Genomic DNA, 12,745 nt, shown 5'->3' with positions numbered 1-12,745 from the left:
ACATTTTCCAATGAAGACTCTCACATGGGTGTCTTGCTGTCACTGCGAAACAATAGGCAGGGGACAGGCAACGCTCGTTTTGGCAAGCCTCCTAAAATTCTGCTTCCGCTCCTTGGATTTATCAAGAATATACAGACCTTGTTTGCAAATGGAAATTAGCCGCAACTAATTCACTAGCAATGAGCAAACCGGCAATTTATCCCGAAGCTTACAACTGTTGTTGCCTGGCTACAAATCCGCTCAAATGCCTTTATATATGAAATGATGAGGGAGGGAGTGTTGGAAGTAATTTGTTTTGATGACAAGTTGTCACTGGGCCAGGTCATGCAACAAACCACATTAACCTTCTAAAGCACTCGCTGTCTATACAGCTCCACCAGTATTAGGTATAACGCTGCAAAATATCCTGCTGGATGAATTACATGGGAGGAGATGCAGTGTAGCATCTTTAAATGCAGCCATTCATTTATCTTCAAAGGGTTAGACATTTTGCAGCACAAATCATGAAAAAGTCAGCTGGATACATCAGGCAAGCACCTCATTTGCTGTGTTTGCAAAAGCAAAATAAAACAAAAAGGGAGCACATAGAAAGCTGTCTTACATAAGAGTCAGACCACTGGTTCATTGAGTTCAGAGGAAGCGGGCGGCGTTGTGGTCTAAACCCTGAGCCTTTTGGGCTTGCCAATCAGAAGGTTGGCGGTTCGAATCCCCACGGCATGGTGAGCTCCTGTTGTTCTGTTCCAGCTTCTGCCAACCTAGCAGTTCGAAAGCACACCAGTGCAAGTAGATAAATAGGTACCGCTGCAGCAGGAAGGTAAACAACGTTTTCGTGCACTCTGGCTTCTGTCTTGGTGTTCTGTTGCACCAGAAGTGGTTTCCACATGACCCAGAAAGCTGTCTGGCGTGCTCTGGTTCATGGGGTCACAAAGAGTCGGACACGACTAAACGACTAAACAACAACATTGTATGTCTTATACTGAATTATGGGGCAATTTCCCCTCCACCCCTTCCTCGTCCATGTATCAATTGCCTTTCATACATCTCAAAGCAATATATGCAGTGTAATAAGATAGTTTAAAACAGCGCATAATTTAAGATGGCAGAGATCTAGTCATCCAGTTGGGAAACTGGGTTGAGGTTTATCGATGTCAGTCGCAGCCATATCTCAGAGGTGAGAAAGTGGGGCACCATCACTAAGAAGGTCCTTCCACAGAGTGCTTCAGAATGCTCTAGCATCACTGGGAGCCTCTCCCCCATAGAATTTGGGTGGGAATATATGGAATCAGGTACTTCTTCAAATATCCATGTCCCAAGTGGCATATGGGTTTATAAGTTAACATAAGCACCTTATATTTGGCTCAGCAGCAAATGCAAACTTTTCCAAACTGGTGCTATGTGTTGCTGTCAGGCTGTTCCACACAACAGCCTAGTTCTGGCGTTCTTCATGATGCAGATTCTAAACCAATCTCAAGGGCAGCCCCCCCCCCATGGAGCACATGACAATAATCCAGCCTTTAGGTCACCAGCACATGGGCCACTGTGGCTAGGCTCCCCTGGTAGCGAGAAGCAATAAAAAGGGGGGTGGAATTTTGTTTGTTATACTGAAAGCAGTGGCGGATTTAGGGTGGTGCAGGAGACTCCCCAGCACAGGGTGCCGAGCCAAGAGAGTCAAAACTGAGAAGATCCAACACAGAAAAGATCCATTTGGGGGCGCCAAATTTTGGCCTCGCTCAGGGTGCCGTATCACCAAAGACTACCAAAGTCCACACCTGCTGATAGAAGTTCTGAAGGTAAAACAAATTAATAAAATAAACAAAAGTCTTCAGTCTTCAACCAGTCTCCACAAGGCTGGTAGGAATCAAAACATTATTTTATACATTTAGAGAGTTTTTCAGAAAGTACAGTCGTACCTTGAATCCTGAAATCCTTCCGAATCAAACATTTTGGCTCCTGAACGCTGCAAACCCGGAAGTGAGTGTTCCGGTTTGCAAACGTTCTTTGGAACCCAAATGTCCAATGAGGCTTCCGATTGGCTGCAGGAGCTTCCTGCAGCCAATTGGAAGCCGTGCCTTGGTTTCCGAACGTTTGGGGGGCAGAACAGACTCCCGGAACGTATTCCGTTTGACTTCTGAGGTACCACTGTAATAGCAAATATCAGCAACATCATAGAGGCAAGATCACAGAAGCTTAACCTCATTCTCAGCACATTATATTGAAATATGCCTCTTGGGTTGCAATAATTCTTATTTCCACGTATTGTGATTAGAGCTAAGATTTAAACACCTTAGGTTCTGTTAACCCATTTCTACAACATTCAAATGACCAAATAAAGGCTGTCTTAGACACCAAGACAAAGCTTGTATTCCTTATTTAGGGGAAAAAACACCCACACCCACACACCCTCCTCTTTCTCACAGCCACCTGAATCATTACATTTCCCCCCCATGGGGAGCCAGAATGATAATGCGCCACACATCTCTTCACTGAAATTTGCTGATAGATACAGCAAAAAAATCAATACACCATACACATAGTTTTGTCATATTTCTTACTACCTCTTGCTTCACCTTTACCTAGCTAGCACAAGTGGCAAACTCTAAACTTATGCAATATCCTACCAGAAACAGAATGGCTACAAGGCAAGCAAGGGTGTAATTGACCTTAGCTTGCAAAAAAAGAAGAAAGACGGCCTTAGATTTGTATGCTGAAGTACAGCAGTCACATGCCGGTTCCATAGCTGTACAAAAAAATCTCTGTTTGCTCCAGTTTCTGTAGTGTTTACCCCTGTGCTCCATCCAAAGCTATTTCAATTTCCCAGCCAAAGCTGAGCTACTGAACAGTACTTTTGATCTCCAAAGGAGAATTAACATTATCCCAGCTAACCTGACTGGTTTGTTCAAAAATATCCGGACTGGTCCTTAAGCTGCTAGAAAGCTGAGCAAACTAAAAGAGTGCCCTCGCTAAGTTTTAACAAAGGCTTGTGCAAAGGGATAACACTGACTTCAAAGTTAAGCAAGTTCACTCAAAAAAACCCTGATTTCCCATTGATCACGATGACAGCTGGGGGGGAAAGGGAACCAAATAAGAAGATTAGCTTGGGAAAAATCGCAAAGATTTCAGAAGTGAGCAATTCCTTTTTCACGTTGGAAAATCTTAAGGGTAAAATAATAGCATCTCTTGAGGTCCCCCCATAAAGTAGCATTCTTAGATATGAAAGTGAAGAACACATGGCTTGATAAACAATATATAACACACTTATTTGAACATTCTTATTTGCAGACTCTGAACGTAATCACATTAGTCTTGCTCCTTGGCAGACCTGCCCTCCTGTAGGGCTAGAAATTGGCCAACACCAATGTTTTAAACGTGGATCTGAGCTTGCCGTTTTATGACAGGCCTCTCTTATCTTGATTGAGGGCTGCTTTCTGCTTCATCAACCTGGCTTTTTGTGACAAATGTAATTACCTAAAGTGTTTCTTCTTTCTCTCTCCCCCCCCCCCCCCGCCCCGCCATCAGTTGAAGCCCCATGCTACAGCAATAATTGTGCTACAGAGAAGATTGGCTTTTAGCCTTCGTGACTAAAGTATTACATTTTCCTCTCCAAACAATAGGTCTATTATGCCTTTCAGATTTCAGTATGGCAATAGGCACATTACAATACAATCTGGGGACTGAAATGATTGTTATAAAGAATGTCAAGAGAGTGAAAGACTATGAGAGTTAGAGTAGGTGGTCCATTATGAGACCTCTTTAATTCACATCCAAGTCATGAGGCCTCTGTTAGGCTCTTGTCCTATTTTCCTCACAGATTCTAAAAAGTTAGGGACATGGGACTGCAATGTCTGACATAAGGTACAAACTAGGAATAGATGTACAACTGCACATCAGATGGTTTTCAGCTAGACCTCAGACCTTGTTTTCTGAGGCTACCTTTACCTGGCTGTCCTAACCATGGGTGAGGGAGCCTTCCAAACATTGCTGGATTCCCAATTCTCATCAGCCCTGGTCAGCAACGGTCAGGCATAATAGGAGTTACATCCTTGTCAATGTTGTTAGCTGCAGGTTCTCCACCCCTGATCTATACATTTGTATCTTGTAAGTCGAACAGAATCTGTTTCGCAAGTCCGTTCAACTTCCAAAATGTTTGTAAACCAAGGCGAGGCTTCCGATTGGTTGCAGGAAGCTCCTGCAGCCAATTGGAAGCCGCAGAAGCTGCGTCGGATGTTTGGGTTCCAAAGAACGTTCGCAAAATGGAACACTCACTTCCAGGTTTGGGAGCCAAAATGTCTGAGTACAATGGTGTTCAGGATCCAAGGTATGACTGTACTAGAGTTCTGATGTCAGCATGAACAATTGAGGGAGGAAGTTCATTAAAAATATTTCTTACCCAGCTTTTAAACCATTACCGTGGTAGTTTACACTTTGTGATGCTTAACAAACGACACATGTTGCAACAAAATGTTTCTGCGTTGAGTGTTCCTGTTCTGGGTTCTAACCAGCCAGCCACGCCCTATCCCAGGGCTATCTTCACACAACAGTTTATTCTGTCTTACTCAGATTACCCTAATTGTTAATTTCTGTATTATATTAGAGCTTTCCAGGGGCATAACATGGGGGTTGGGATTGCCAGGGGTGATCGTACTGGAAGCATTTTTTTGGCCGGGGGGGGGGGGGGCACTGCTTACGCTGCTCTCCCTGAGTAAATTTAAAACTTGTTTTCAAGTTATTTGCAAACAGATTCCCCCACCCTAGAAAACATGGAAATGAGCACTAAACCTGTACTGTATTTCTGGAGGTGACTTTTGTGTCTTGTGCAAGTTCAATTATAATGGAGGCAATAGACCAGGGGGCATTTTTGACTTGGACTAGGCTGGGGAGAGACATAGAGACTTGACTTGCTCTCTGTGCTGAATCCAAAGTGGATTTATGGGTGCAGCTAGAAGCCTAATGGGGGAGCAAGATATTTCAGTGTTAATATTGTGAGTCCTTCTAGCTTATGCTCAATTGTATAGTTGTGTCGGGATGCGGGTGGCACTGTGGGTTAAACCACAGAGCCTAGGACTTGCCGATCAGAAGGTCAGCAGTTCGAATCCCCGCGACGGGGTGAGCTCCTGTTGCTCGGTCCCTGCTCCTGCCAACCTAGCAGTTCGAAAGCACCTCAAAGTGCAAGTAGGTAAATAGGTACCACTCCGGCGGGAAGGTAAACGGTGTTTCCGTGCGCTGCTCTGGTTCGCCAGAAGCAGCTTAGTCATGCTGGCCACATGACCCAGAAGCTGTACGCCGGCTCCCTTGGCCAATAAACGACATGAGCGCCGCAACTCCAGAGTCGGTCACGACTGGACCTAATGGTCAGGGGTCCCTTTACCTTTATAGTTGTGTCAATAAAACCACATATTGCAAGAACATCACAGGCTCCAGTGACCTAAGGAAACCATACGCAAGTTACACAATGGCACCTCTGAGACACACATTCATACGCAGAGTAAAACATGCTAGAAAAGAAAGCTCTTTGAATTCTTTTGTCACTTCCCCCTGTTCCATCTCCATTCCCATTTAACAAAGCAAGGGAAAAAGTGCGGAGAACAAGGTACCACCCCAGAAAGAATAACCAGATCTATCCAGGATGTCTCTGCAGCTTTTGAGTTGGAACATAAATGGCTGTAACAGTCCCGAAAAAAGGTCTAAAATTTTTCATATTCTAAAAAAGGAACAATTGGACATTATATGCTTACAAGAAACACATGTGATTAGGCTCCATAGAAAGGTGTTAATAAATAAAAGGCTTGGTCAAGAATTTATATCATCGGATACAGTTAAAAAGAGAGGTGTAGTGATCTATGCAAAAGAGAGCCTTTCACCAAAATTTCTCTTTAAAGATGAAAGTGGAAGAATCCTCGCAATAGAAGTACAGTATCAAGGAGAAAAAATTTTGATATTAGGAATTTATGCTCCAAATGAAGGAAAATCGGATTTTTATAAGAAGTTGCACGAGATCATGCTGGATTATCTGGATTATAACAACGTCATCATGATGGGGGACATGAACGGGGTCGTATCAACAAATATGGATAAGTCACAGAACCAGAACATTACTAAAGAGGGAAGACTACCTAAGACCTTTTTTGAAATGACTGACAATATGGACTGGGTTGACATCTGGAGAGTTAGAAACCCCCTGGGAAGAGAAGGAACATTCTTTTCTGAAGCTCAACTGACTTGGACACGAATCGACCAAATATGGATAACTAGAAGTCTGGCACCTAAGGTGAGGAAGGTGGAAATCTGCCCCAAAACATGCTCCGACCATAACGCCTTGAGAATGGATATGACATTGATCCCAATCGGCTCCTTTAGATGGAAGATGAATGATGGCCTGTTTAGAGATCAAAGAATTGTAAAGAAGGCCCAAAAAACCTTAAAGGACTATTTTGAGATTAATTTGAACACTACGGTGGAAAAAAGAACTATCTGGGATGCAAGTAAAGCTGTGATGAGAGGGTTCTTGATTCAACAGAATTCCTTAAAGAAAAGACTGCAAAATGAAAAGAAAGATAAAATTCTGGAAAGTATCAAAGAGTTGGAGAAGAAGTTAAGATCTAACCCGAAGTCCCAACCGATTCTGAGAGAAATTAAACTTTATCAGGCGCAATATTCCAAGCTGATAAATCAGGAAATAGAATGGAAGATTAAAACAATGAAACAAAAAACTTTTGAATCGGCAAATAAATGTGGGAAACTGCTAGCTTGGCAGTTGAAAAGGAGACAAAGATTAAATACAGTAACAAACTTAGAGGTTGAAGGAAGGAACATTCAGAACCCGGGAGAGATTAGAAAGTGCTTCCAGAGGTATTTTAAAAAGTTATATACTCAAGGGCCACAAGATGAAATAGAGATTACACAATTTTTGGAGAGAAATGGATTAGCAAAGCTGTCAGAAGAAAATAGAATAATTTTAAATGGCAAAATAACACGACAAGAGATTGAACAGGCCATCCTGAGTCTGAAACAGGGCAAATCACCAGGGCCAGATGGACTGACCTCTAACTATTACAAGACATTGAAGGATTATTTGATACAACCTTTGTTGGAGGTCAGTAATGAAATAATGGAGGGGAAGAAGGCGCCTGAATCGTGGAAAGAAGCATTTATCACATTGATTCCAAAGTCAGAAACTGAAAAGACACAACTCAAGAATTACCGTCCCATCTCCCTTTTAAATGTGGATTACAAAATATTTGCAGATGTTTTGGCACGAAGATTTAAGAAAGTTTTAAGTGAGATAATCCATAAAGACCAGGCAGGCTTTCTCCCGGGCAGACATATGTTTACTAACACAAGGAACATCATAGACATATTGGAACTTTTACAAACAAACATAAACACTAAAGCAGTTTTAATTTTTATAGACGCGGAGAAAGCCTTTGACAACATTTCTTGGAAATTTATGAAGGGGAATTTAAAAGAAATGGGAGTGGGACGGGGGTTTGAGAACGGGATTGAGGCAATATATTCAGAACAAAAGGCTAAACTGATAGTTAACAATGTGGTTACAGAAGAGTTTAAAATTGAAAAAGGTACACGACAAGGCTGCCCGATTTCCCCATTACTGTTTATTTCGGTTCTGGAAGTGCTCCTGAATATGATTAGGGGGGACCGGTTGGTGGAAGGGATTCAGGTCGGAGCGAAACAATATAAACTTAAAGCTTTTGCAGATGACCTAGTTCTGACATTACAGGAGCCGGAGTCTAGTTTGAAAAGAGTACTACAACTGATTCAAAACTTTGGTCGAGTGGCAGGATTTAAGTTAAATAAGCAAAAAACTAAAGTTTTGGGGAAAAACGTGACAGATATTGAGTTGGAACAGCTTCAGAAAGAGACAGAACTAAATGTGGTTAAAAAAGTTAAATACCTAGGGGTAAACATAACAGCAAAAAATCTGAGTTTATTTAAAGATAATTATGAAAAATGTTGGTCAGAGATTAAGAGAGACTTGGATAGTTGGTCAAGACTAAAACTTTCTTTGTTAGGCCGAATAGCTGCCATCAAGATGAATGTATTGCCAAAAATGTTATTTTTGTTTCAGACACTGCAGATTGTAGACAAGACAGAGTGCTTCCGGAAGTGGCAGAAAGATATTTCTAAATTTGTCTGGCAGGGCAAAAAGCCCAGAATCAAATTTAAAATACTAACAGATGCGAAAGAAAGAGGGGGCTTTGCCCTGCCAGATTTAAAGTTGTATTATGAAGCTGCAGCTTTCTGCTGGTTAAAAGATTGGTTACTTCTTGAAGATACGGATGTCTTGGATTTGGAAGGTTTTAATAATGCGTTTGGATGGCATGCATATTTATGGTATGATAAAGCTAAGATAAATAAGGCCTTCAAGAACCATATTGTCAGAAAATCAGTCTTTAATGTCTGGACAAAATATAAAGACTTACTGGAGAATAAAACTCCGAGGTGGCTGTCACCCCTGGAGGCTAAGGCTCGGAAAAGAGCCAATATGGAGGCCAACTGGCCAAAATATTGGGAGATAATAGAAAAGGATGGTGACAACTGGAAATTGCAGAGTTTAGAAAAGATGAGAGACAAAGTGCGAGACTGGTTACACTATGCTCAGATTAAAGAAGTGTTTAAAAATGACAAAAAGCTAGGATTCCAAGTGGAAAAGTCAAAGTTAGAAACTGAACTGTTAGAACCTAAGACTAAGGTACTTTCAAGAATGTATAACTTGCTGCTGAAATGGAACACACATGACGAAATGGTAAAATCAACAATGATAAAATGGGCGCAGGATATTGGGTATAATATTATGTTTGAAGATTGGGAAAGGTTGTGGACCTCTGGGCTGAACTTCACTGCATGTAATGCGTTGAAGGAAAATGTGATGAAAATGATGTATAGATGGTACATGACCCCTGTTAAACTGGCTAAAATATACCATTCGTCTGATAGCAAATGTTGGAAATGTAAGGAAAATGAAGGAACATTTTTTCACCTCTGGTGGACCTGCCCTAGAGTGAAGGCCTTTTGGGAGAAGATATATAATGAATTAAAAAAGGTGTTTAAATACACCTTCACTAAGAAATCAGAGGCCTTTCTCCTGGGTATTGTCGGCCAGAGTGTGTTAAAAGAGGACAGAACATTCTTTTTGTACGCAACAACAGCAGCAAGAATATTAATTGCCAAGAATTGGAAAACTCAGGAGCTACCCACTGTGGAAGAATGGCAGATGCAACTGATGGACTATATGCAATTAGCCGAGATGACCGGCAGAATTCGAGACCAGGGAGAAGAAAGGATGGAAGAAGACTGGAGGAAATTTAAGATTTATTTACAAAAATATTGTAATTTGGCTGAGTGCTGAATTGGATGCCAGTGCAGACAATTGTCTACCATTAAATTAGATTTAAGGTTGAATTATATGTCAAACCAAATTAAGATTATTAATTAAGATGAATTAAATGATAATTTGTTTGAAACTAATTTAATAATGATGTAAGTGTATGCGGGAGGTGCGGGGGAGTCCCATGTAACAATTGAGAGATGTTAAATGGACAATGATAAGTGCTTATCTAATATATGCTTTATTTGAAAACTTTAATAAATATATTATAAAAAAAAAAAACAAAGCAAGGGAAAAAGTGTACTTCTCAAACCTCTCCTATTAGAGAAAATTAACGTTTACTGACAAACACACCATTAATTAACTGCAGGTTCCCTAGGGAAAAGGTCTGGCTTTTCACGCTCTTAAATCCAAATCTTCTGATATGATTTCAATTCCATGCATGCATCAGTCTTGATGAAAAATGACCAGAAGCAATTAGTTTGCTCTGGCAGCCCTCTGAACAGCTTTTGGTTTTCACACAGCTCTAAAGAGACTCTCGACGGGGCTACTCACCAAAACAAAACAGAATGATGCTGCTCCAAACTGTGATGAGTTTCCAGGACTTGAACATACATACAAAAATGAACTAAACACACATGCTGTGCACGGGCACAACAATCTTGTTCTACATGCTAAGCTGTAGAAAAACTTCCCAGGGTAGTGATGCTAAATTCATTATATACTGCAGCACTATGAAATTAAGTGTTCTGAAGCAGGTAACCGTGAACTTTGGTAGTGTCACTAGATAGGGCTGAATTCTGAAGCACTGCTCCGCTCACGAAATGTTACCACTTGCAGGAGTGGGGGGGGGGGGGAAGGCAGTTCTTAACGATTCTCCCTTATTAAAGAATGTAAGTGGATCCTGCTGCATGGATGAGGCCCATCTGGTCCAGCATCCTGTTCTCACAGTGGCCAACCTGATGCCTGTAGGAGCCTGCAAGCTGGATACCAGCACAACAGCATTCTGCCTCCTGCAATTCGCAGCACCTGGAATTGCCTCTGGTGGTGAAGGTAAATCATAGCCATGGTGGTGGTTGGTAGCCCCTTCTCACACCAGCCCAATGCTTTACCCAGGGATTTGTGGGGCTCTCTGGAACACCGCGAGAGATGGTGTAGGAGGCTGTGTTGGAGAAGCAGGGAGAGCAAATCAGCAAAAAGCTCACCCGTCCCCAAACCAGTGAATGCCTCCACTGGGTCGACTCCTTTCAGCTCCTTTTGTTCATGGGAGGGCTGTTATGTGGTGGTTGCTGGTGCCCACCAGGGCTCGTAGAATGGAACGCAGAGAGACTGAGGGCTTTCCCACATTTCCACTTATCCTGCAGCTTTCCCCCAGGGAAAACCTGCTATATACCACTGAATTGGAGCAAACTGTCAGGATTCACAGAATGCTGTGTGAGATAGTAAGTCTGCAGGCTTGAGTTTGCTAGCTGATGCAACTGGCTGATGCAATCAGCCTGCAAAACTTTTTGTGGAAGTGCTGGGTCAGAATGACTCGGCAGTAATGTGCTGACAGTTGATTGGGTGTCATTGGTTTAAAAGGGAAACCTGCCCAGCAGTAAAGGGGTCGTGTTGAGGAGTGTGAGTGTGAGTGTGAGTGTGAGTGTGAGGCCTTCCTATTTGCCTTAAGGTGCAGCCAGGTATTCTGACTGTATGAACTGCTCGTGTATTCTAGCCTGTAGATATTTGTGTGTGTGTGTGTATCACAATAAATATACTGCACTGAAGAACCTGGAACTCTGAGCTTTTCTGCTAAAAGCGCCACAGAAAATTTGCGGCACAAATATCCGGCGAGTTTTCTGTGGATTTATGTTTGCTCTGATTCAGCAGTAAGGAGAGAGCTTTCCAGGGAAAAGTGGTGGGGCAAATGGAAAGGTGCTCAGACCAGTGGTGTAGCATGGGTTTCCAGTGTCTGGGGCCGCATGGAGGGGCTGGGAGGGAGGGAAATGGATGGAGTACGCATGCTCATTCAACTGCCTAATGGTGTCCACATCACCCAGGAGATCAAAGCCACAGAGATAAGAAGAGGACAAGTGGAAGTGTGGATGAACCCCAACAGTAGATGAAGCTGGAGCCAGTATCAGGCACAGCTAGCTAAGGTTTTTTCCTGCCTGTTACAAAATTGTACACACATATACACACAAAATATTATATGATGGACAAAAAAATGGATCGCCAGGGTGGGTGGGAAAATACTTCACCTCGTTATTATGTACCATAAAATAGTATGTTATTACAGTAAATCACTTCAATGGATTCTTCAATAAATCAACTCTGAAAACAGAATAATCAGAGTGAGCTAAAAGAGTATTGCCTGTTTTTCTACTTCATATTGTAATACATGTTGTAGGTATTTCTTATCCATATAAGAAATCATAAAATCATATCATACCATGTAAAAATTATCTCCTTCCACCCCATCTTCCCATGGCACCTTCAATTTTTGCAACACTTTTTCTGTTTGCTAGACTATATTGTAAGAGTGATCAAAATTCTTTAATTGCATGGGTTTCCAAGCTCTGTCTCTTTACCATTCTAGATGCTGTCAATAAATGTGTTCTTAATTCCTTGCTTCTTAATTGGTCCATATCTGAAGTATATAAATTAACTAAGGCAAAATAACTTGTGTGGGCTACTGAATATAAATCAGGGGTGGATAATTTTTTGCCCCCCAGATGTTGCTGAAGTACAGCACCCCCCAATGAATAGCTATGTTGGCTGGGGCTCATATTCTAATACTGATATTCTAATTCTAATTCTAGTTATTATTATGAATAAATTCATTACCTGTGTTTCACCCGCAGGTCCTAGGGAGGGTTCCAACAATTTAAAACTCAGTATTAAAAACAGTGAAGACAAATTACAGTCACAGGAATTGGGTGACCCTGAAAACACACATTTCAAGTGTGAATGGCCAGGATAAAGAGACAGAAGAGTAAACAAATAAATTAATCACAAGAGTATGCTTGGAAGAACAAGTAAATGGATAATTCAGCCAACTTGAATTATTACTGTACAGTCTGCTATCAGCACCTAGTGGCAATGGGAGGCAACAGTAATATTAAAAATGTAGCATCTGCTAGGAAAGTCTCAATAAATAAAAGAGGGTCAGTAGCATTTTGCCAAATACTTCAATTTTCCTTTGGTATCCAATGTGAAGGTTTTGAGTCCTGCTTGCAGTTTATGTTGTTGTATCATATTACTGTCTTCAATCAGTCAATGGTTTGGAATAAAAATTGGGCCTGTACTCCAAAAATAAATGTCAGGAAAATGTTCGAAAACTCCTGTATTCATTCTAGGCTGGGGTGGTCAGTAGGCTGGAAGCTATGGCCTACAAGGTCACTTTTAACTTGTTCTAATATT

Source organism: Podarcis filfolensis (assembly GCF_964270895.1).
Source record: "Podarcis filfolensis genome assembly, chromosome: 10".
Taxonomy (NCBI): Eukaryota; Metazoa; Chordata; class Lepidosauria; order Squamata; family Lacertidae; genus Podarcis; species Podarcis filfolensis.
Note: the sequence above shows the minus strand (reverse complement) of the source record.